At 38.6% G+C, this 25284-nt stretch overlaps 2 non-coding genes and 1 pseudogene across 2 annotated transcripts; 1 reads left to right on the forward strand and 2 right to left on the reverse strand.

The window, feature by feature from the left end:
* The window catches only part of LOC148578823 (uncharacterized), a 76109-nt pseudogene that overhangs the window by 45016 nt on the left and 5809 nt on the right, over positions 1 to 25284 (forward strand).
* Positions 2040 to 2143, reverse strand: LOC148578826 (small nucleolar RNA R71). The gene has a single exon (XR_015903176.1). It is a non-coding gene; the product is annotated as a small nucleolar RNA R71 (small nucleolar RNA).
* LOC148578827 (small nucleolar RNA R71) lies at positions 13800 to 13907 on the reverse strand. The gene has a single exon (XR_015904253.1). It is a non-coding gene; the product is annotated as a small nucleolar RNA R71 (small nucleolar RNA).

Here is a 25284-nt window from a genome sequence, read left to right on the forward strand (position 1 = left end):
GGGATTGGGCCTGAAGGATTGATGAGTCTGAAATTTCAATTTATTGAGTCGTGTGTCATTATTTGATTATCACTAAGTTGGCTCAATGAATGTTACAGAATTTGGATCAACAGCCTCATCAAGATTATGGATCATAAACCCAAGGCAAAAGGAAAGCATGGAGAGGCCTCAAAGCCCAAGAAACACAACAGAAGCTCAATATAGAAAGTGTATAAATAGGATAGAATTTAAGTTAGAGAGGACTTTTACCTTTTCATTTAGCTAGTTTTCATATCTTTGTAATTGAATTCAGAGCTATGACTCACTAAACCCCTTTCATTGGGTTAGGGAGCTCTATTGTAATTCAATGAATCAATAATAGTTTATCTTCTTCTTCAATCTTTTCTCTTGAATTTTGTTAGAAAGCTTCTCGATCTAATTCCATTGGGTAGTTGTCTTGGGAAAGAAACTACCCATAATTGGAATCCTTCGGAACCTTGGGAAAGGAATGGAGGATTCATGCTAGAGAAGCTTTCTCACAGTGAATTGGATTGGGGTTTGGATGGATATTGTGACATGTAATCCTACCAAATTGTGGTTCATGAAGCTGTGTGGTATAATCAGTGATCGAGCATCATCTCTTCTTATGAACATTTAAACCAAGGGATTGGGAATTTGTTTGTTTTTAGAGAGAATTGGTGAGCCAAGGGATTGGGATCCAATCATATAAGATTGCCAAGCAAAATTCAATGAACGCATTGGTTGAGGAATTGATAAACATGTTTTGATTCGGAGATTTCAATATCTCCTATAACCCAATGAATTCCCCATTTCTGACTTCCACTTTCTCTTTACATTCTGCAATTAAATTCATGCAATCACCCCCATTCCCTTTTAATTTCAGCAATTTAGCTTCTGCTCTTTACTTCATGCAATTTAAGATTCCGCCATTTAAATTTCTTGTCATTTACTTTTCCCGCCAATTTTACATTCCGCAATTCTCATCTAAATCTTGATTCCGCTCAACTAGAACACACTTCTAATCCGAATTGCTCACTCAACCAATCCTTGTGGGATTCGACCTCACTCTATTGTGAGTTTTTTACTTGACGATAACCGGTGCACTTGCCGGAAGGAATTTTGCCGATCGTGCAATTTCCTAAATCGTAGCATAACTAGTTTATGCGCATCAAGTTTATGGCGCCGTTGCCGGGGATTGGTTTTCGATTGACAATTCTCCAATTGGAAGCTAACTAGATTGAGCAATTTCTCTTGCTTTGTTAATTCTGTTCAAGTTACTTGTTGAATTTTAATTTATGCACTCGGATACATGCTTTCTTTCTTTATGCCTTTAAATTCAAGCAACTAACTCACTGACTCACTAACTGTTTGAATTAATTCCTCAATTGCTCTAACCATACTCTTCCATTAACCAAGAGTATTTCACTTGTTTGTTGCCTGTGCTGTGTTCTTGTATGACAGGTAGGAGAGGAGAGACATCAACTCCTCCATATACCGAACCAGAGAGGACCCTTCATAGACTTAGAAGGGAAGCAAGAGGGAAGAGAGTACTGGGAGAAGAAGAATCTGAAGGAGAATCTGAGGACAATTTTGAGGAAGCTCTAGATCTCAACATGGATAGAGAAGTTCACAACCATGAGAGAGCTGATGGAAACAATGCCATTCCTGAGAGAAGGGTTCTTAGTTCATACATAAACCCAACCTCTGGGAATTGTGGTAGCAGCATCCAGAAACCACCCATTCAGGCCAACAATTTTGAGCTCAAACCACAGCTAATATCACTTGTGGAGAATCATTGTTCATTTGGTGGAAGTGCTAATGAAGACCCAAACCAACATCTCACAAAATTCCTGAGAATTTGTGACACTGTGAAGTCCAATGGAGTCCAGGAAGATGCCTATAAACTGCTTTTGTTCCCATTTTCACTTAGGGACAAAGCAGCTAAGTGGCTGGAATCATTCCCAAGGGGGAGTCTAACAACATGGGATGAGGTGGAAAGCAAGTTTCTGGCACGTTTCTACCCTCCACAAAAGGTCAATAGGCTTCGATCTGAGGTTCAGACTTTTAGACAACAAGATGGTGAAACTCTCTACGAGGCATGGGAGAGATTCAAGGATTTGACAAGGAAATGCCCACCAGACATGTTCCATGATTGGGGTGCAATTGCATATTTTCTATGATGGACTCTCTTATGAATCAAGGAAGGCTGTAGACCATTCATCAGGAGGTTCATTGAACAGGAAAAAGACTGTGGAAGAAGCCATTGAAGTGATTGAGACAGTGGCTGAGAATGAGTACTACTATGCATCAGAGAGGCACAACACTAAGGGAGTCATGGAGCTGAACCATGTTGATACAATTCTAGCCCAAAACAAGGTGTTTGCCAAGCAACTAGCAGAGCTTACCAGGCAATTAGAAACAAAGCAAGTGGCTGCAATACACACACAAGATCAAGAGGAAGTAAGCATTGAAGGAGGTGATTGGGAAGAGGCCAACTATGTGGGAAACCAACAAAGGCAATCATATGATCCACATTCCAACACTTACAACCCAGGATGGAAAAATCACCCAAACTTTGGGTGGGGGAACCAACAAACCCAACCACAAAACCACAAACCTTACAACTACAACCAACATAACAATTCCACATACCAAAACTCCAACCAAAGATCATACCAAGCCACACAAAACACTTACCCTCAACCACCATATCATGGCCAAAATAATCAACCTACCCAACCTAATCCGAACCAACAATTTCAAGATCAATTAAACTGGATAGAAGGAATGCTTGCAACCATGAGTCAAGACATAACCGAATTGAAAGCTTTTAAGGAAGAAGTAAATTCTAACCTGCAAAACCAAGGAGCTGCCATCCAGAAGCTAGAAAATCAAATTTTGTATTTGTCTAAGCAAAACCCTGGGACAAGCGGTTCTCATGCTGCCAAGGCTATTGCAAGGGAAGAATGTAAGGCCATAACCCTCAGAAGTGGAAAGAATCTAAAGGAGATATCAAAGGAAACCACAGAGGATGAAGCAAGGGAACATGTGAGAGACAAGGAACAAGGACAATCTTTTACACCATCCGCAACAAAAGAAAAAGAAAAAGAGGTCCTGAAGCCTTATACACCTAAAGCACCATATCCTCAACGTTTGATGAAAAGTGAAAAGGATGGCCAATTTTCCAGGTTCTTGGAGATTTTCAAGAAACTTCAAATCAATATTCCGTTTGCTGAGGCAATAGAGCAAATGCCACTCTATGCAAAATTCTTAAAAGAATTAATGACCAAGAAAAGAAGCTGGAGAAACGAGGAAACTGTGTTGTTAACTGAAGAATGCAGTGCCATCATCCAGCACAAATTGCCTCAGAAATTGAAGGATCCAGGCAGTTTCCAAATCCCCTGCATCATAGGAGAAGTCATGGTGGAGAAGGCCTTGTGTGACTTAGGGGCCAGTATCAATTTGATGTCTCTAACAATGATGAGAAGAATGAAGATTGAGGAAGCTAAACCAACAAGAATGGCCCTCCAATTGGCAGATCGAACTTTTAAATTCCCTCATGGGATAGTTGAGGATTTGTTGGTGAAAGTGGGAGATTTTATATTTCCTGCTGATTTTGTGGTGTTAGATATGGAGGAAGAAGCCAAAGCTTCAATAATTCTGGGAAGACCCTTCCTAGCTACTGCTGGAGCCATCATAGATGTACAAAAGGGTGAACTCACTCTTAGACTACATGATGAGAAATTGGTGTTTAATGTATTCAAGGCAATGAGCTATCCATCAGAATCACTAAGGGAATGCATGAGGGTTGATGTAGTGGACATTGCAGTACAAGAAACTTTTGAGGAAACAATAAAGGAAGTGGCAGAGGAGGAGTTCACCAAGGATATTGAAGTTAGTGATATCAAGGCTGCTGAAACAACCATGCTAAGCATGCCAGAGAGAGTGAAAGAAGAGAAGGAAGCACCAAAACCTGAGCTCAAAGCATTGCCCCATAATCTCAAGTATGCATACTTGGGTAGTGATGAGAGTCACCCTGTTATCATTAGCTCTGCCCTGAGCAAAGAACAGGAAGAAGAATTGATCAAGGTGCTACAAACTCATCAAGATGCCATTGGATGGACCCTAGCTGATTTGAAGGGGATAAGTTCATCCATATGCATGCATAAAATCTTGTTAGAAGAGGATGCTAGACCCTCCATTCAAGCTCAGAGAAGATTGAATCCCGTCATGAAAGAAGTGGTACAAAAGGAAGTCATGAAGTTATGGCAGGCAGGGGTAATCTACCCCATTTCTGATAGCCCATGGGTTAGTCCCATCCATGTAGTTCCCAAGAAAGGTGGCATAACTGTGGTGCCAAATGAGAAGAACGAACTCATACCCACAAGAACCGTCACTGGGTGGAGGATGTGCATAGACTACAGGAAGCTCAATGAAGCCACCAGAAAGGATCATTTCCCACTCCCATTCATGGATCAGATGCTTGAAAGGCTTGCCGGACATGCTTACTATTGCTTCTTGGATGGATATTCAGGCTACAACCAAATAGTAGTTGATCCTAGAGATCAAGAGAAAACATCATTTGTTTGTCCATATGGAGTTTTTGCTTATAGACGCATGCCCTTTGGATTGTGCAATGCACCTGCCACTTTCCAAAGATGCATGCTGTCCATCTTTTCGGACATGATTGAAAAATTTATTGAGGTCTTCATGGACGATTTTTCTGTGTTTGGAGATTCTTTTTCCAGCTACCTACACCACCTTGCCTTGGTGCTTAAGAGGTGCCAAGAGACTAACCTAGTATTAAACTGGGAAAAATGTCATTTCATGGTCACAGAAGGAATAGTCCTTGGCCACAAAATCTCTAATAGAGGCATGGAGGTGGATAGAGCTAAGGTGGAAATCATTGAAAAACTACCTCCACCAAGTAATGTCAAGGCAATTAGGAGTTTTTTGGGACACGCTGGGTTTTACAGAAGGTTTATTAGAGACTTTTCTAAAATAGCCAAACCTTTGAGTAACTTGCTTGTCTCTGATACACCCTTTGTATTTGACAAAAATTGCATGCTAGCCTATGAACTTTTGAAGCAAAAACTTTCCTCTGCACATATCATTGCCCCACCGGATTGGAACTTACCTTTTGAACTGATGTGTGATGCATCAGACCTTGCTATTGGGGCAGTGTTAGGACAAAGGAAAGACAATTTGGTACATGTGATTTATTATGCCAGTAAAGTCTTGAATGCTAACCAAAGGAATTACACAACCACTGAAAAAGAACTCTTAGCAATAGTCTTTGCATTTGACAAATTTAAATCTTATCTCATTGGATCTAAAGTCATTGTCTTCACTGATCATTCAGCTTTAAAATACTTACTTGCTAAACAAGAATCCAAACCAAGACTTATTAGATGGGTTCTTTTGTTGCAGGAATTTGACATTGAAATCAAAGACAAGAAGGGTGTAGAGAACAAGGTGGCAGACCATTTATCAAGGATACCATGTGAAGAAGGAAGCGCACAAAGCACACATATAAATGAGTGCTTCCCTGATGAACAACTCATGGTAATTCACAAAGCACCCTGGTTTGCAGACATAGCAAACTTCAAGGCCACTGGGAGTTGGCCGTTGGAATTTAACAAGCATCAAAGGAAGAAATTGGTAAATGATGCCAAATACTTCATCTGGGACGAACCATACTTGTTCAAAAAATGTTCCGATGGCATACTCAGAAGATGCATATCAGAGGAAGAAGGAAGGGAAGTCTTATGGGACTGCCATGGCTCCACTTATGGAGGACATTTTGCAGGAGAAAGAACAACAGCTAAGGTGTTGCAGTGTGGTTTTTATTGGCCCACTATCTTCAAAGATGCAAAGGAACTAGTAAAGCACTGCCATGAATGCCAGAAAGCGGGGAACCTGCCAAGAAGAAATGAAATGCCACAACAATTCATTCTGGAACTTGAATTGTTTAATGTATGGGGGATAGATTTCATGGGACCCTTTCCCTCCTCATACTCAAATAATTACATTCTTGTGGCAGTAGACTATGTCTCCAAATGGGTTGAAGCAATAGCAACTCCAACCAATGATAATAAGGTAGTCATGAACTTCCTCAGAAAACACATTTTTTGCCGTTTTGGGGTTCCAAGAGCAATCATCAGTGATGGAGGAAGCCACTTCTGCAACAAACCATTAGAGGCATTGCTTCTAAAATATGGAGTCAAACACAAGGTAGCCACACCATACCATCCACAAACAAGTGGGCAAGCCGAAATATCTAACAGAGAACTCAAAAGGATCCTGGAAAAGACTGTGGGAACTTCAAGGAAGGACTGGTCGATTAAGCTAGATGATGCTCTTTGGGCATATAGGATGGCTTTCAAAACACCAATTGGAATGTCTCCTTACCAACTAGTATACGGAAAAGCTTGCCATTTGCCACTGGAGTTGGAGCACAAGGCATACTGGGCCTTGAAACTTGTGAACTTGGACAGCAAAGCTGTTGGAGAAAGAAGGATGTTGCAAATTCAAGAGTTGGAAGAATTCAGAGCTGAAGCTTATGAGAATGCCAAAATTTACAAAGAAAGAGCAAAGAAGAAGCATGACAGCAACATAGCCCCAAGAAAATTTGAAGAAGGACAAAAAGTATTGCTCTACAATTCTAGGCTGAAGCTATTTCCAGGGAAGCTAAAATCAAGGTGGTCTGGACCATTCCTTGTCACCAAGGTCTCCAAATATGGACAAGTAGAAATCATGGAAGAAAAGTCACAACGAACCTTCATTGTGAATGGTCAAAGACTCAAACATTACTTGGGAGATGTGGAGGAGAAGGACAAGGTTAAATATCACCTCCACTGAGGAAGCAGACCGTCAAGCTAATGACGTTAAAGAAGCGCTTGTTGGGAGGCAACCCAACCTGAGGTAATACCTTTTGCTGTTTCTTTTATTTGTTTCAATAAAAAGGGTGAAGTAGTTCTGTGCATTGCAAAGAAATAAGTTTGGTGTTTCACACCAAACAATGGATTCGTAGATCAATAATTCAAAAGGGAATGTGTGACTCTAAGTTTGGTGTTCCACCATAAAGATCAACTGAACACAACAACCTTTGAATTATGTGAAAGAAACAACAATTCTAAGCAGTCACAGAAATACTTAAAACCCTTAGCAGCAACTTCATTCCAGAGAGAACTCAAGGATCCAAAGAACAGAGAAGTAAGTGGGAGACTAAGTTTGGTGTTCACACACCAACTTAAGACTCAGATACTTACCCACACATAGTTGAGCTAACCACTCAAGTGCTTGAGAAGCAAGCAACTTCACCACTCTTTGTAGGAAAGGAAACAAGGATCTTAAAGCATGAAGCAACAATTAGGAAAAGAAGGAGAAAGCAAATTGTTTCTTGGCAACAAAGAGAAAACAAGGAACTTCACAAGGTGGTATTGTTCCTTGATAATTCTTTAAAAAGGGCAAACAAAAGCATGCTTGTTCTGGTTTAAACTGTGAATGTTGAATCTTTCTGGAATGAGAAGTTTTTAGTATGAGTGTCTGTTTATTGCTTTGAATAAAGGGAATGCCTAGATGTTTGGATATAACTTCACCTTCTTAAACAAGTGCTTGCCATGCTTGTTCTGTTTCCAAAAATAAAAGAAAAGTTTGAACAAAAGTAACTTGGCTAAATTAGTGACAAATCAAGTAGAATTAAGTGGTGGTATGCATGCTTGATTGTTTAGTCAGATCACTGGAATTAGAGTGTAGAATTATCATTTTTTGTGTAGAAATTGAAAACTGTCTATGGATCTTGATGAATAAATGTCTTTGGCCATGAAAAAGAAAGAAAAAGAAGAAGAAAAAGCCACTAAAAAAGGGCAACCAAAAAGCAAGAAAATTGAGAAAATAAGCTAGGCACCAATGGTTCGAACTTCTGAGACAAATGCCTGTGGTGTTTATGTATTAAGGATATGCTTGGATGAATAGGTTCTGAGGAGTGTTTCAACACTTGGTAACTTGGGTTAACTAACCCGGGATTATCAACTAAAAGTCCATTATCAAGAGCAACCTAAATACAAAACATTTAGTCACACAAAGAGGTGCTGGGCACCAATGTCTCAAGAAGAAATGTGAACTAAAATGCCTAAAGTGGATATGTGTAGTGCACTGATAAGAAAAAGAAAATGCCAAAGGCTTGTGCAACACATGACACTAAGCAAACAAGGAGCAAAGGAGCTCTAAGAAAAAGAAAAGAAAAACAAAGAAGAGAAAAGTGCCAAGGACATAAGAATAACAAGAGGCCATAGCAGTGTTTGATGGATGCAATGAAAAAGTGATAATCTTACCTGATAAGAATGAAAAAGTGATGCTGCAACTTTCTGCATAAAATCCTTCTGAGGAACTTCAAATGCTTGCTAATATAGCCAATGTAATTGCTTTCTGTTTCATACTTTCTTCTTAAATAACTCAGGACTTGCTTAGGGACAAGCAAGTATTAAGTTTGGTGTTGTGATGCCAAGGCATCTTAGGCTAGTTTCACTAGTATTTTTCTGTTAGTTTTAGTGGTTTTATGCATTTTCTTGAGCTTAAAGTAACCAAGAATGGTTAAAAGAATAACAAAGCAATGAACCATCCAAACAATATGATTTTGATGCAAATTCCATGAGTTTTAGTTATATTACTTGAATGCTATGAATGGAAGATTTCTCATGAAATTTTGCAAGACTTTGATGCAATTGTTTGGATGATTTCAGGGAAGAAGAGGCTAGGCAAGGAAGCAACAAAGTCAATAAAGGAAGCTTGAATATCACATGTGGAGTTTAAGTTCCAGTTTAAGCCTAAACTGGAGCTTAAACGCCAGAATCATGAAGGCTAAGAAATGATGAAACTGAAGTTTAACCTTCAGTTTAACCTTAAACTGGAGGTTAAACGCCAGAATGAGAATGCCAATCAGGAAGCATTTCCACGTTTAACCTCCAGTTTAACCTTAAACTGGAGGTTAAACGCCAGAAATGGGAAGTGCACCAGGGAGCCATTCCACGTTTAAGCTCCAGTTTGACCTTAAACTGGAGCTTAAACGTGTTCGACCAAGTTTTCTCCTCCAGGGTTGCTTTCTCCATTTCCACGTTTAAGCTCCAGTTTAACCTCAAACTGGAGCTTAAACGTGTTCGACCTCCAGGATGCCTCCTTCCATTTCCACGTTTAACCTCCAGTTTAACCTTAAACTGGAGGTTAAACGTGTTCGACCTCCAGGGCTGCCTTTTCTATCTCCACGTTTAAGCTTCAGTTTAACCTTAAACTGAAGCTTAAACGTGTTCGACTAAGTTACCCTCCAGGGCTGCCTTCTTCCTTTTCCACGTTTTAGCTTCAGTTTAACCTTAAACTGAAGCTTAAACGTGCTTCCACAAAAGGCATCACTGGAAGTGTCTGGCGTTTAAGCTACAGTTTAAGCTTAAACTGCAACTTAAACGCCACTCTTGGAAAAGGTTTCTGGGCCAACAATATTGCGGTTTAAGTTAGTATTTGAGCACAAACATTAACTTAAACTTACTCTGGTATGAAACCCAATTGAATATCATGGTTTATGGGATTGGGCCTGAAGGATTGATGAGTCTGAAATTTCAATTTATTGAGTCGTGTGTCATTATTTGATTATCACTAAGTTGGCTCAATGAATGTTACAGAATTTGGATCAACAGCCTCATCAAGATTATGGATCATAAACCCAAGGCAAAAGGAAAGCATGGAGAGGCCTCAAAGCCCAAGAAACACAACAGAAGCTCAATATAGAAAGTGTATAAATAGGATAGAATTTAAGTTAGAGAGGACTTTTACCTTTTCATTTAGCTAGTTTTCATATCTTTGTAATTGAATTCAGAGCTATGACTCACTAAACCCCTTTCATTGGGTTAGGGAGCTCTATTGTAATTCAATGAATCAATAATAGTTTATCTTCTTCTTCAATCTTTTCTCTTGAATTTTGTTAGAAAGCTTCTCGATCTAATTCCATTGGGTAGTTGTCTTGGGAAAGAAACTACCCATAATTGGAATCCTTCGGAACCTTGGGAAAGGAATGGAGGATTCATGCTAGAGAAGCTTTCTCACAGTGAATTGGATTGGGGTTTGGATGGATATTGTGACATGTAATCCTACCAAATTGTGGTTCATGAAGCTGTGTGGTATAATCAGTGATCGAGCATCATCTCTTCTTATGAACATTTAAACCAAGGGATTGGGAATTTGTTTGTTTTTAGAGAGAATTGGTGAGCCAAGGGATTGGGATCCAATCATATAAGATTGCCAAGCAAAATTCAATGAACGCATTGGTTGAGGAATTGATAAACATGTTTTGATTCGGAGATTTCAATATCTCCTATAACCCAATGAATTCCCCATTTCTGACTTCCACTTTCTCTTTACATTCTGCAATTAAATTCATGCAATCACCCCCATTCCCTTTTAATTTCAGCAATTTAGCTTCTGCTCTTTACTTCATGCAATTTAAGATTCCGCCATTTAAATTTCTTGTCATTTACTTTTCCCGCCAATTTTACATTCCGCAATTCTCATCTAAATCTTGATTCCGCTCAACTAGAACACACTTCTAATCCGAATTGCTCACTCAACCAATCCTTGTGGGATTCGACCTCACTCTATTGTGAGTTTTTTACTTGACGATAACCGGTGCACTTGCCGGAAGGAATTTTGCCGATCGTGCAATTTCCTAAATCGTAGCATAACTAGTTTATGCGCATCATAAGCTAGAATGATGGCGGCATTCAAGAGAATCCGGAAAGTCTAAACCTTGTCTGTGGTATTCTGAGTAGGATTCAATGACTGAATGACTGTGACGAGCTTCAAACTCATGATTGCTGGGCGTAGTGACAGACGCAAAAGGATAGTAAATCCTATTCCAGCATGATCGAGAACCGACAGATGAATAGCCGTGCCGTGACAGGGTGCGTTGACCATTTTCACTGAGAGGATAGGATGTAACCATTGACAAGGGTGATGCCTCCAGACGATTAGCCGTGCCGTGACAGGGCATTTGGATCATTTTCCCGAGAGAAGACCGAAAGTAGCCATTGACAATGGTGATGCATTACATAAAGCCAGCCATGGAAAGGAGTAAGACTGATTGGGTGAAGATAGCAGGAAAGCAGAGGTTCAGAGGAATGAAAGCATCTCTATTCGCTTATCTGAAATTCTCACCAATGATTTACATAAGTATTTCTATCCCTATTTTATTAATTATTTTCGAAAACCCCATTACCATTTTATATCCGCCTGACTGAGATTTACAAGGTGACCATAGCTTGCTTCATACCAACAATCTCCGTGGGATTCGACCCTTACTCACGTAAGGTATTACTTGGACGACCCAGTGCACTTGCTGGTTAGTTGTATCGAAGTTGTAACAAATTATGAATTGAGATTAGAGCACCAAGTTTTTGGAGCCATTACCAGAGATCACAATGTTGTGCACCAAGTTTTTGGCGCCGTTGCTGGGGATTGTTCGAGTTTGGACAACTGACGGTTCATCTTGTTGCTCAGATTAGGTCATTTTCTTTTTGTTTTGTTTTCAAAAATTTTTCAAAAATTTCTCTTTTGTTTTCAAAAAAAATAAAAATAAAAATGTTTTCAAAAATATATTTTTCTTCAGAACTTTTAAGAATGAATTCTAGTGTTTCATGAAGCATGTTGAAGCATGCTGGCTATAAAACCATGTCTAAATTCTTTTGGACAGAAGTTTTAGCTTAAAATTGAATGAATTACACTCATATTTTTACTAAAGCTTGGCTGGCTATTAAGCCATGCCTGACCCTTTGATTGGAGCTTTAGACTAAAGAGCATAAGATTCCTGGAATTCATATTAAAAATTTTGGAATCCTTATTTTTGTTTTTCAAATAATTTTCGAAAAAATACAAAAACATTAGAAAATCATAAAAAAATCAAAAATATTTTTTGTGTTTCTTGTTTGAGTCTTGAGTCATGTTATAAGTTTGGTGTCAATTGCATATGCATCTTGCATTTTTCGAAAAAATCATGCATTCATAGTGTTCTTCATGATCTTCAAGTTGTTCTTGGTAAGTCTTCTTGTTTGATCTTTGCATTTGCATGTTTTGTGTCTTTTCTTGTTTTTCATATGCATTCCTGAATTCTTTATGTCTAAGCATTAAAGAATTCTAAGTTTGGTGTCTTGCATGTTTTCTTTGCATTAAAAATTTTTTCAAAAATATGTTCTTGATGTTCATCATGATCTTCATAGTGTTCTTGGTGTTCATCTTGACATTCATAGCATTCTTGCATGCATCACATGTTTTGATCTAAAAATTTCATGCATTGAGTCTTTTTCATGTTTTTCCCTCTCATCATTAAAAATTCAAAAATCAAAAAATATCTTCTCCTTTTTCTTCTCAAAATTTCGAAAATTAGATTTGACTTTTTCAAAAAATTTTAAAATCTAGTTATTTTTATGAGTCAAATCAAATTTTCAATTTAAAAATCTCATCTTTTTCAAAATCTTTTTCAAAAATCAAATCTTTTTCTTACTTTTATCTCATAATTTTCGAAAATATCATCATCAATTAATATTTTGATTCAAAAATTTCAAGTTTGTTACTTACTTGTTAAGAAAGATTCAAACTTTGAGTTCTAGAATCATATCTTGTGATTTCTTGTGAATCAAGTCATTAATTGAGATTTTAAAAAATCAAATCTTTTTTCAAAAACTAATTTCTATCATATCTTTTCAAAATTATCTTTTTATCTTATCTTTTTCAAAAATTTGATTTCAAAATATCTTTTCTAACTTCCTAACTTCTTATCTTTTCAAAATTTGTTTCAACTAACTAACTAACTTTTTGTTTGTTTCTTATCTTTTTCAAAACCACCTAACTAACTCTCTCTCTCTCTCATTTTCGAAAATCCCTTCCCCCTTTTTCAAAATTTCTTTTTAATTAACTAATTATTTTAATTTTTTATTTTAATTTTCAAAAAAAAAAATTTACTAACCGTTTTCAAAAACTATTTTCGAAAATCACTAACTCTTTTTCAAAAATAATTTTCGAAAATTCTCTCCCTCTCTCATCTTACTCTAATTATTTATTCATCTACTAACATCTCTCCCTCACATCACTCACCAAATTCGAACCCCCTCTTCTATCTGTGTTCGAATTTTTTTCTTCTCTTCTTTTTCTACTAACAATAAGGAACCTCTTTACTATGACATAGAGGATTCCTCTTCTTTTCTTTCTCTCTTCTCTTTCTTATGAGCAGGGACAAAGAAAAAGGCATTCTTGTTGAAGCTGATCCAGAACCTGAAAGGACTCTGAAGAGGAAACTAAGAGAAGCTAAATTACAACAATCCAGAGACAACCTTATTGAAAATTTCGAACAAGTAAAGGAGATGGCAGCCGAACCCAACAACAATAATGCAAGGAGAATGCTTGGTGACTTTACTGCACCTAATTCCAATTTACATGGAAGAAGCATCTCCATTCCTGCCATTGGAGCAAACAATTTTGAGCTTAAACCTCAATTAGTTTCTCTGATGCAGTAGAACTGCAAGTTTCATGGACTTTCATCTGAAGATCCTTTTCAGTTCTTAACTAAATTCTTGCAGATATGTGATACTGTTAAGACTAATGGAGTAGATCCTGAAGTCTACAAGCTCATGCTTTTCCCTTTTGCTGTAAGAGACAGGGCTAGAATATGGTTGGATTCCCAACCCAGAGATAGCCTGAACTCTTGGGATAAGCTGGTCACGGCTTTCTTAGCCAAGTTCTTTCCTCCTCAAAAGCTGAGCAAGCTTAGAGTGGATGTTCAAACCTTCAGACAGAAAGAAGGTGAATCCCTCTATGAAGCTTGGGAAAGATACAAGCAGCTGACCAAAAAGTGTCCTACTGACATGCTTTCAAAATGGACCATCCTGGATATATTCTATGATGGTCTGTCTGACTTAGCTAAAATGTCATTGGATACTTCTGCAGGTGGATCCATTCACCTAAAGAAAACGCCTGCAGAAGCTCAAGAACTCATTGACATGGTTGCTAATAACCAGTTCATGTACACTTCTGAGAGGAATCCTGTGAATAATGGGACGCCTATGAAGAAGGGAGTTCTTGAAGTTGATACTCTGAATGCCATATTGGCTCAGAACAAAATATTGACTCAGCAAGTCAATATGATTTCTCAGAGTCTGAATGGAGTGCAAGCTGCATCCAACAGTACTCAAGAGGCTTCTTATGAAGAAGAAGCTTATGATCCTGAAAACCCTGCAATAGCAGAGCTGAATTACTTAGGTGAACCTTATGGAAACACCTATAATCCATCATGGAGAAATCATCCAAATCTCTCATGGAAGGATCAAAGGCCTCAACAAGGCTTTAATAATGGTGGAAGAAACAGGTTTAACAATAATAAACCTTTTCCATCATCCACTCAACAACAGACAGAGAACTCTGAACAAAATACTTCTAATTTAGCAAACTTAGTCTCTGATCTATCTAAGGCCACTGTAAGTTTCATGAATGAAACAAGGTCTTCCATTAGAAATTTGGAAGCACAAGTGGGCCAGCTGAGTAAAAGGATAACTGAAATCCCTCATAGTACTCTCCCAAGCAATACAGAAGAGAATCCAAAAGGAGAGTGCAAGGCCATTGACATAAGCACCATGGCCGAACCCAATGAGGGAGAGGAGGACGTGAATCCCAAGGAGGAAGACCTCCTGGGACGTCCAGTGATCAATAAGGAGCTTCCCTCTGAGGAACCAAAGGACTCTGAGGCTCATCTAGAGACCATAGAGATTCCATTGAACCTCCTTATGCCCTTCATGAGCTCTGATGAGTATTCCTCTTCTGAAGAGAATGAGGATGTTACTGAAGAGCAAACTGCCAAGTTTCTTGGTGCAATCATGAAGCTGAATGCCAAATTATTTGGTATTGAGACTTGGGAAGATGAACCTCCCTTGTTCACCAATGAACTAAGTGATCTGGATCAACTGACATTGCCTCAGAAGAGATAGGATCCTGGAAAGTTCATAATACCTTGTACCATAGGCACCATGATCTTTAAGGCTCTGTGTGACCTTGGTTCAGGGATAAACCTCATGCCCCTCTCTGTATAGAGAAACTGGGAATCTATGGGGTGCAAGCTGCTAAAATCTCATTGGAGATGGCAGACAATTCAAGAAAACAGGCTTATGGACAAGTAGAGGACGTGTTAGTAAAGGTTGAAGGCCTTTACATCCCTGCTGATTTCATAGTCCTAGACACTGGAAAGGAAGAGGATGAATCCATCATCCTAGGAAGACCTTTCCTAGCCACAGCAAGAGCTGTGATTGATGTGGACAGAGGAGAATTGATCCTTCAATTAAATAAGGACAACCTTGTGTTTACAACTCAAGGATCTCTCTCTGCATCCATGGAGAGGAAGCAGAAAAAGCTTCTCTCAAAACAGAGTCAACTAGAGCCCCCATAGTCAAACTCTAAGTTTGGTGTTGGGGAGTCTCAACAATGCTCTGAACATCTGTGAGGCTCCATGAGAGCCCACTGTCAAGCTATTGACATTAAAGAAGCGCTTGTTGGGAGGCAACCCAATTTTTATTTATCTAATCTTTATTTTCATTGTTTTTCATGTTTTATTAGGTTCATGATCAAGTGGAGTCACAAAATAAATATAAAAATTGAAAACAGAATCAAAAACAGCGGAAGAAAAATCACACCCTGGAGGAGGCACCTGTCTAGCGTTCAACGCCAGAACAGAGCATGGTTCTGGCGCTGAACGCCCAAAATGGGCAGTGTCTGGGCGCTGAACGCCCAGAACAAGCATGGTTCTGGCGTTCAACGCCAGAAATGGGCAACAAATGGGCGTTGAACGCCCAAAATGGGCACCAACCTGGCGCTGAACGCCCAGAGTTGTGTGCAAGGGCATTTTGCATGCCTAAATTGGTGCAGGGATGTAAATGCCTTGACATCTCAAGATCTGTGGACCTCACAGGATCATCTCAGGACCTGTGGACCCCACAGGATCCCCACCGTCCTTCCTCATAATCCTAGTTTTTTTTCCACATCTTCTTCTTCATCTATTCCTTCTTCTTTTGCTCGAGGGCGAGCAACATTCTAAGTTTGGTGTGGTAAAACAATTATGTAAAGGATCTATAGCTCAGTGGTAGAACATGTGGCTGCAAATCAAGATATCCCTGAGATACCTCAGGGGATGCACTTCCCTCCACATAGTTATTGGAAGCAACTGAGAATAGAAATACCAAAAATCACTAGGAATCAAGCCACAAAGGCAAGGAAGAGACATAGAAGAGCTCAAGAACATCATTGGTTCCTCAAGAAGGAAACACCATCATCACTAAGGTGGACTCTTTCCTTGTTCTTACTTTCTCTGTTTTTCATTTTCTATGTTAAGTGCTTATCCATGTTTGTGTCTTCATTACATGATCATTAGTAGTTAGTAACTATGCCTTAAAGTTATGAATGTCCTATGAATCCATCACCTCTCTTAAATGAAAAATGTTTTAATTCAAAAGAACAAGAAGTACATGAGTTTTGAATTTATCCTTGAACTTAGCTTAATTATATTGATGTGGTGACAATGCTTCTTGTTTTCTGAATGAATGCTTGAACAGTGCATATGTCTTTTGAAGTTGTTGTTTAAGAATGTTAAATATGTTGGCTCTTGAAAGAATGATGACTAGGAGACATGTTATTTGATAATCTGAAAAATCATAAAAATGATTCTTGAAGCAAGAAAAAGCAGCAAAGAACAAAGCTTGCAGAAAAAAAAATAGCGAAAAAAATAGAAAGCAAAAGCAAGCAGAAAAAGCCAAAAGCTCTTAAAACCAAGAGGCAAGAGCAAAAAGCCAATAACCCTTAAAACCAAAAGGCAAGGGCAAATAAAAAGGATCCCAAGGCTTTGAGCATCAGTGGATAGGAGGGCCTAAAGGAATAAAATCCTGGTCTAAGCGGCTAAACCAAGCTGTCCCTAACCATGTGCTTGTGGCGTGTAGGTGTCAAGTGAAAACTTGAGACTGAGCGATTAAAGTCAAGGTCCAAAGCAAAAAAAAGAGTGTGCTTAAGAACCCTGGACACCTCTAATTGGGGACTTTAGCAAAGCTGAGTCACAATCTAAAAAGGTTCACCCAATTATGTGTCTGTGGCATTTATGTATCCGGTGGTAATACTGGAAAACAAAGTGCTTAGGGCCACGGCCAAGACTCATAAAGAAGCTGTGTTCAAGAATCATCATACTGAACTAGGAGAATCAATAACACTATCTGAACTCTGAGTTCCTATAGATGCCAATCATTCTGAACCTCAATGGATAGAGTGAGATGCCAAAACTATTCAAGAGGCAAAAAGCTACCAGTCCCGCTCATCTGATTGGAGCTATGTTTCATTGATAGTTTGGAATTTATAGTATATTCTCTTCTTTTTATCCTATTTGATTTTCAGTTGCTTGGGGATAAGCAACAATTTAAGTTTGGTGTTGTGATGAGCGGATAATTTATACGCTTTTTGGCATTGTTTTTAGTATGTTTTTAGTAGAATCTAGTTACTTTTAGGGATGTTTTCATTAGTTTTTATTTTAAATTCACATTTCTGGACTTTACTATGAGTTTGTGTGTTTTTCTGTGATTTCAGGTATTTTCTGGCTGAAATTGAGGGACTTGAGCAGAAATCAGATTCAGAGGTTGAAGAAGGACTGCTGATGCTGTTGGATTCTGACCTCCCTGCACTCAAAATGGATTTTCTGGAGCTACATAACTCAAAATGGCGCGCTTCCAATTGCATTGGAACGTAGACATCCAGGGCTTTCCATCAATATATAATAGTCATACTTTGCCCAAGTTTAGACGATGCAAATTGGCGTTCAACGCCAGTTCTCTGCCCAATTCTGGCGTCCAGCGCCAGAAACAAGTTGCAAAGTAGAGTTCAACGCCCAAAATGGCACAAAATCTGGCGTTCAACTCCAACAAGAACCTCTACACGTGCAACACTCAAGCTCAGCCCAAGCACACACCAAGTGGGCCCTGAAAGTGGATTTATGCATCAATTACTTACTTCTGTAAACCCTAGTGACTAGTTTATTATAAATAGAACTTCTTATCATTGTATTCACAGTCTTGGTTACTCCGGTTCCCCTCTGGGGCCGAGACCAATGAACTCCATTCACTTATGTATTTTTAACGGTAGAGTTTCTACACTCCATAGATAAAGGTGTAGAGCTCTGCTGTTCCTCAAAGATTAATGCAAAGTACTACTGTTTTCTATTCAATTCATCTTATTTCGCTTCCAAGATATTCATTCGCACTTCAACCTGAATGTGATGAACGTGACAATCATCATCATTCCCTATGAACGCGTGCCTGACAACTACTTCCGTTCTATATTAGATTGAATGAGTATCTCTTAGATCTCTTAATCGGAATCTTCGTGGTGTAAGCTAGAATGATGGCGGCATTCAAGAGAATCCGAAAAGTCTAAACCTTGTCTGTGGTATTCCGAGTAGGATTCAATGACTGAATGACTGTGACGAGCTTCAAACTCGTGATTGCTGGGCGTAGTGACAGACGCAAAAGGATAGTAAATCCTATTCCAGCATGATCGAGAACCGACAGATGAATAGCCATGCCGTGACAGGGTGCGTTGACCATTTTCACTGAGAGGATAGGATGTAACCATTGACAAGGGTGATGCCTCCAGACGATTAGCCGTACCGTGACAGGGCATTTGGATCATTTTCCCGAGAGAAGACCGAAAGTAGCCATTGACAATGGTGATGCATTACATAAAGCCAGCCATGGAAAGGAGTAAGACTGATTGGGTGAAGATAGCAGGAAAGCAGAGGTTTAGAGGAATGAAAGCATCTCTATTCGCTTATCTGAAATTCTCACCAATGATTTACATAAGTATTTCTATCCCTGTTTTATTAATTATTTTCGAAAACCCCATTACCATTTTATATCCGCCTGACTGAGATTTACAAGGTGACCATAGCTTGCTTCATACCAACAATCTTCGTGGGATTCGACCCTTACTCACGTAAGGTATTACTTGGACGACCCAGTGCACTTGCTGGTTAGTTGTATCGAAGTTGTGACAAATTATGAATTGAGATTAGAGAACCAAGTTTTTAGAGCCATTACCAGAGATCACAATTTCGTGCACCACACACCATACTTAGAATGTTGCTCGCCCTCGAGCAAAAGAAGAAAGAATAGAAGAAGAAGAAGAAGATATGGAGAAGATGGAGGGATGTGTGTATTCGGTCATATGGGTGGGATTGGGTGGGAAAGAGATGTTGAATTTTGAAGGTAGGTGGGTGTATGGATGTGAGTGGTAAATGGAAAACAGAAGGGATGACTATGAATGGAGAGAGAGGATGATATAGGATTATGAGGAGGTAAGGTGGAGATCCTATGGGGTCCACAGATGCTGAGATGATCTTGTGGGGTCCACAGATCCTGAGGTGTCAAGGAATTGCATCCCTGCACCAATTAAGCATGCAAAATGTCCTTGCACACAATTCTGGGCGTTCAGCGCCTGATTGGTGCTTGTTCTGGGCGTTGAACGCCCATTTGTTGCCCATTTCTGGCGTTGAACGCCAGAACCATGCTTGTTCTGGGCGTTCAGCGCCAGCTCTTCTCCAGGGTGCATTTCTAGCGTTCAAACGCCCAGATGCTGCCCATTTCTGGCGTTCAGCACCAGAACCATGCTCTGTTCTGGCGTTGAACGCCCAAAAGATGCTTCTTACTGGCGTTTAAACGCCAGTAAGGTCTTCCTCCAGGGTGTGATTTTTTTTTCTGCTGTTTTTGATTCCGTTTTCAATTTTTATATTTATTTTGTGACTCCACATGATCATGAACCTAATAAAACATGAAAAACAATGAAAATAAAAATTAGATAAATAAAAATTGGGTTGCCTCCCAACAAGCGCTTCTTTAATGTCAATAGCTTGATAGTGGGCTCTCATGGAGCCTCACAGATGTGCAGAGCTTTGTTGAGACCTCCCAACACCAAACTTAGAGTTTGGATATGGGGGTTTGACACCAAACTTAGAGTCTGGTTGTGGCCTCCCAACACCAAACTTAGAGTTTGACTATGGGGGCTCTAGTTGACTCTGCTTTGAGAGAAGCTTTTTATGCTTCCTCTCTATGGATGCAGAGAGAGATCCTTGAGTTGTAAACATAAGGTTGTCCTCATTTAATTGAAGGATCAATTCTCCTCTATCCACATCAATCACAGCTCTTGCTATGGCTAGAAAGGGTCTTCCTAGGATAATGGATTCATCCTCTTCCTTTCCAGTATCCAAAATTATGAAATCAGCAGGGATGTAAAGGCCTTCAACCTTTACTAACACGTCCTCTACTTGTCCATAAGCCTGTTTTCTGGAATTGTCTGCCATCTCTAGTGAGATATTAGCAGCTTGTACCTCGAAGATTCCCAGTTTCTCCATTACAGAGAGGGGCATGAGGTTTATTCCTGACCCAAGGTCACATAGAGCCTTCTCAAAGGACATGGTGCCTATGGTGCAAGGTATTAGGAACTTTCTAGGATCCTGTTTCTTCTGAGACAATCTCAGTTGATCCAATGCATTTAGTTCATTGGTGAACAGGGGAGGTTCATCTCCCCAAGTCTCATTACCAAATAAATTGGCATTTAGCTTCATGATTGCACCAAGGAACTTGGCAACTTGTTCTTCAGTAACATCCTCATTATTTTCAGAATAAGAATACTCATCAGAGCTCATGAAGGGCGTAAGGAGGTTCAATGGAATCTCTATGGTCTCTAGATGATCCTCAGAGTCCTTTGGTTCCACAAAAGGAGACTCCTTATTGATCACTGGACGTCCCAGGAGGTCTTCCTCCTTGGGATTCACGTCCTCAACCTCCCTTCCAGGTTCGGCCATGGTAATTAATTCAATGGCCTTGCACTCTCCTTTTGGATTCTCTTCTGTATTGCTTGGGAGAGTACTTGGGAGGATTTCAGTGATCCTTTTACTCAGCTGGCCCACTTGTGCCTCCAAATTTCTAATGGAGGATCTTGTTTCATTCATGAAACTCACAGTGGCCTTAGATAGATCAGAGACTAAGTTTGCTAAATTAGAGGTATTTTGTTCAGAGTTCTCTATCTGTTGCTAAGTGGATGATGGAAAAGGCTTGCTATTGCTAAACTTGTTTCTTCCACCATTATTAAAGCCTTGTTGAGGCTTTTGTTGATCCTTCCATGAGAAATTGGGATGATTTCTCCATGATGGGTTATAGGTGTTTCCATAAGGTTCACCCATATAATTTACCTCTGCTATTGCAGGGTTTTCAGGATCATAAGCTTCTTCTTCAGAAGATGCCTCTTGAGTGCTGTTGGATGCAGCTTGCATTCCATTCAGACTCTGAGAAATCATATTGACTTGCTGAGTCAATATTTTATTCTGAGCCAATATGGCATTCAGAGCATCTATTTCAAGAACTCCCTTCTTCATAAGCGTCCTATTACTCACAGGATTCCTCTCAGAAGTGTACATGAACTGGTTATTAGCAACCATGTCAATGAGTTCTTGAGCTTAAGGTTTGAACATCCACTCTAAGCTTGCTCAGCTTTTGAGGAGGAAAGTACTTAGCCAAGAAGGCCGTGACCAGCTTATCCCAAGAGTTCAGGCTATCCTTAGGTTGAGAGTCCAACCAGATTCTAGCTCTGTCTCTTACAGCAAATGGGAAAAGCATGAGCCTGTAGACTTCAGGATCTACTCCATTAGTCTTAACAGTATCACATATCTGCAAGAATTCAGTTAAGAACTGAAAAGGATCTTCAGATGGAAGTCCATGAAACTTACAGTTTTGCTGCATCAGAGAAACTAGTTGAGGTTTCAGCTCAAAATTGTTTGCTCCAATGGTAGGGATGGAGATGCTTCTTCCATGTAAATTGGAATTAGGTGCAGTAAGGTCACCAAGCATCTTCCTTGCATTATTATTATTTTCGGCTGCCATCTCCTCTTCCTGTTCGAAAATTTCTGAAAGGTTATCTCTGGATTGTTGTATTTTAGCTTTTCTTAGTTTCCTTTTTAGAGTCCTTTCAGGTTCTGGATCTGCTTCAACAAGAATGTTCTTGTCTTTGCTCCTGCTCATATGAAAAAGAGGGAACAGAAAAATAATAATAATAGATATCTTTTTTGCCCCAGTATAGAGGTTCCCTTATGTGAGTAGAAGAAAAGAAGAAGAGAAAATCTGAACTCAGAGAGAGAGAGGGGGTTCAGATTTTTGGTGAGTGAGGGGGAGATGTTAGTAGATGAATAAATAAATAGAAGGAGATGAGAGAGAGAATTTTCAAAAATTATTTTTGAAAAAGAGTTAGTGATTTTCGAAAATTTTTTTTTTTTTTTTGAAAAAGGTTAGTAATTTTCAAAAATTAAAATCAAAAATTAAAATAATTAGTTAATTAAAAATAATTTTTGAAAAAGAGGGAGATATTTTCGAAAATTAGAGAGAGAGAGTTAGTTAGGTAGTTTTGAAAAAGATAAAAAACAAACAAAAAGTTAGTTAGTTAGTTGAAACAAATTTGAAAATCAATTTTGAAAAGATAAGAAGATAAGAAGTTAGAAAAGATATTTTAAAATCAAATTTTGAAAAAGATAAGATAAAGAGATATTTTTGAAAAGATATGATTGAAATTGGTTTTGAAAAAGATTTGATTTTTAAAATCACAATTAATGACTTGATTCACAAGAAATCACAAATTATGATTCTAGAACTTAAAGTTTGAATATTTCTTAACAAGTAAGTAACAAACTTGAAATTTTTGAATCAAAACATTAATTGATGATGTTATTTTCGAAAATTAGGAGATAAAGATAAGAAAAAGATTTTTGAAAAATATTTTAAAAATTTTCGAAAATAAATAAGAAAAGTGAAAAAGATTTGATTTTTTTGAAAAAGATAAGATTTTTAAATTGAAAATTTGATTTGACTCATAAAAACAACCAGATTTTTAAAAATTTTTGAAAAAGTCAAATCTAATTTTCGAAATTTTGAGAGAGAAAAAGGGGAAGATATTTTTTTGATTTTTGAAATTTTAATGAGGAGAGAGAAGAACATGAAAATGATGCAATGCATGAAATTTTTAGATCAAAACAATGAATGCATGCAAGAATGCTATGAATGTCAAGATGAACACCAAGAACACTTTGAAGATCATGATGAACATCAAGAACATATTTTTGAAAAATTTTTAATGCAAAGAAGACATGCAAGACACCAAACTTAGAAATTTTTCATGTATGGACACTATGAATGCAAGAATGCATATGAAAAACAAGAAAAGATACGAAACAAGAAAACATCAAGATCAAACAAGAAGATTTACCAAGAACCACTTGAAGATCATGAAGAACACTATGAATGCATGAATTTTCGAAAAAAATGCAAGATGAATATGCAATTGACACCAAACTTAAAAATTGACTCAAGACTCGAACAAGAAACACAAAATATTTTTTATTTTTATGATTTTCTAATTTTTTTTGGTTTTTTTTTCGAAAATTATTGGAAAAAGAAAAATAAGGATTCCAAAATTTTTAATATGAATTCCAGGAATCTTGCAATATTAGTCTAAAGCTTCAGTCCAGGAATTAGACATGGCTCACTAGCCAGCCAAGCTTTCAATGAAAGCTCCGGTCCAAAACACTAGACATGGCCAATAGCCAGCCAAGCTTCAGCAGATATTGATACTTTCCATGTATAGAGCAACTAAGTGTGTGAGGATCAACAACCTCTTATGATGATAAGTTGAACCCCCAGTCCAAAAGATTAGACATGGCTTACAGCCAGCCAGGATTAAACAAATCATCATGAAACACTAGAATTCATTCTTAAAAATTCTAAAGAAAAATATATTTTTGAAAACTTTTTTTTTTCGAAAATAAAGGAAAAATTTTTGAAAGATTTTTGAAAAATTTTTGAAAAGAAAATTACCTAATTTGAGCAACAAGATGAACCGTCAGTTGTCCAAACTCAAACAATCCCCGGCAACGGCGCCAAAAACTTGGTGCACGAAATTGTGATCTCAGGCAACGGCGCCAAAAACTATGTACGCACGTCTTAATAAATTGTTTTTCATTCACAACTTCGATACAACTACCAGCAAGTGCACTGGGTCGTCCAAGTAATAAACCTTACGTGAGTAAGGGTCGATCCCACGGAGATTGTTGGTATGAAGCAAGCTATGGTCATCTTGTAAATCTCAGTCACGCGGATATAAAATAGTTATGGAGTTTTCGAAAATAAATAATAAACTAAGGATAGAAATACTTATGTAAATCATTGGTGAGAATTTCAGATAAGCGTATAGAGATGCATTCGTTCCTCTGAACCTCTGCTTTCCTGCTGTCTTCATCCAATCAGTCTTACTCCTTTCCATGGCTGGCTTTATGTAAGGACATCACTGTCGTCAATGGCTACTTTTATTCCTCTCTGGAAAATGGTCCGATGCGCTATCACTGCATGGCTAATCGTCTGGAGGCATCACCTTTGCCAATGGCTGCATCCTATCCTCTTGTGAAAATGGTCCAAATGCTCTGTCACTGCACGGCTAATCATCTGAGGTTCTCGATCATACTGGAATAGGATTCACCCTCCTTTTGCGTCTGTCACTACGCCCAGCAATCGCGAGTTTGAAGTTCGTCACAGTCATTCAATCCCAGAATCCTACTCGGAATACCACAGACAAGGTTTAGACTTTCCGGACTCTCATGAATGCCGCCATCAATCTAGCTTACACCACGAAGATTCTGATTAAGAGATCCAAGAGATAGTCATTCAATCTAAGGTAGAACGGAAGTGGTTGTCAGGCACGCATTCATAGGGAATGATGATGATTGTCACGTTCATCACATTCAGGTTGAAGTGCGAATGAATATCTTAGAAGCAGAATAAGTTGAATTGAATAGAAAAACAGTAGTACTTTGCATTAATCTTTGAGGAACAGCAGAGCTCCACACCTTAATCTATGGAGTGTAGAAACTCTACCGTTAAAAATACATAAGTGATGAAGGTTCAGACATGGCCGAGAGGCCAGCCCCCAAAACGTGATCACAGGATAAAAAATGCAATCCAGGATCCCAAATACAATAGTAAAAAGTCCTATTTATAATAAACTAGCTACTAGGGTTTACAGAAGTAAGTAATTGATGCATAAATCCACTTCCGGGGCCCACTTGGTGTGTGCTTGGCTGAGCTTGAGTGTTACACGTGCAGAGGCTCTTTCTGGAGTTGAACGCCAGGTTGTAAC

Source organism: Arachis ipaensis, chromosome B1, assembly GCF_059453495.1.
Source record: "Arachis ipaensis isolate K30076 ecotype BB chromosome B1, ASM5945349v1, whole genome shotgun sequence".
In the NCBI taxonomy this organism is placed as follows: domain Eukaryota; kingdom Viridiplantae; phylum Streptophyta; class Magnoliopsida; order Fabales; family Fabaceae; genus Arachis; species Arachis ipaensis.